A 609-nucleotide genomic window follows, 5' to 3' on the forward strand; every position below is an offset into this window, starting at 1 on the left:
TAGGGGTAGCTTCTGGCTTCCGCGAAGAGCCCGATGCTCCACTTCGATCCTACAGAGAACCTCGTCCAGCAGCCTCTCCCAGCCTGGTGAGCACTTTCTCCCACAACTAAGTAACAGCGCAGAGGTGGGAAAGTGCCTTGGGAACATCTGAGGAGAAGGTAGGAGGGGAGCGGCAGCTTGCCTACCTCCTCACTTCCCGCCCCTGCCTCAAATGCTTTGGGAGAGATGATGAAAATTATCTTCTCACTTACGTACAAATTCAACCCATTCATGACCTCTCGTGGGCCGTAGACGCCAGGAGTCTCTTCCCAGGCTGTCTCAGGGCTCCAGCAGTGTCCGCAGTCCAGGTGGGAGACAGCCAGTAGGGGAAAGTTGTGTTTGCCCAGGGTACCGGGGGTGCTCAGATCTAAAGCCCACTCTCTCCCCTAACCCTCGGCGCCAAGTCGCAGAGATTGCTGGATGCCTTCCCGGCCTTCGATGTTACTCCCACCATCCCTACGACCTCAGGCAGTTGTCCTCGGAAGCCGAGGTCAATGTACAGAGCAGAAGAGTTGATTCTGTCGCTCCCCTGTACCTCCTCTCCCACCCAATCCACGTTCCAATTCCGAG

This window comes from Notamacropus eugenii, chromosome 5, assembly GCF_028372415.1.
Source record: "Notamacropus eugenii isolate mMacEug1 chromosome 5, mMacEug1.pri_v2, whole genome shotgun sequence".
NCBI lineage: Eukaryota > Metazoa > Chordata > Mammalia > Diprotodontia > Macropodidae > Notamacropus > Notamacropus eugenii.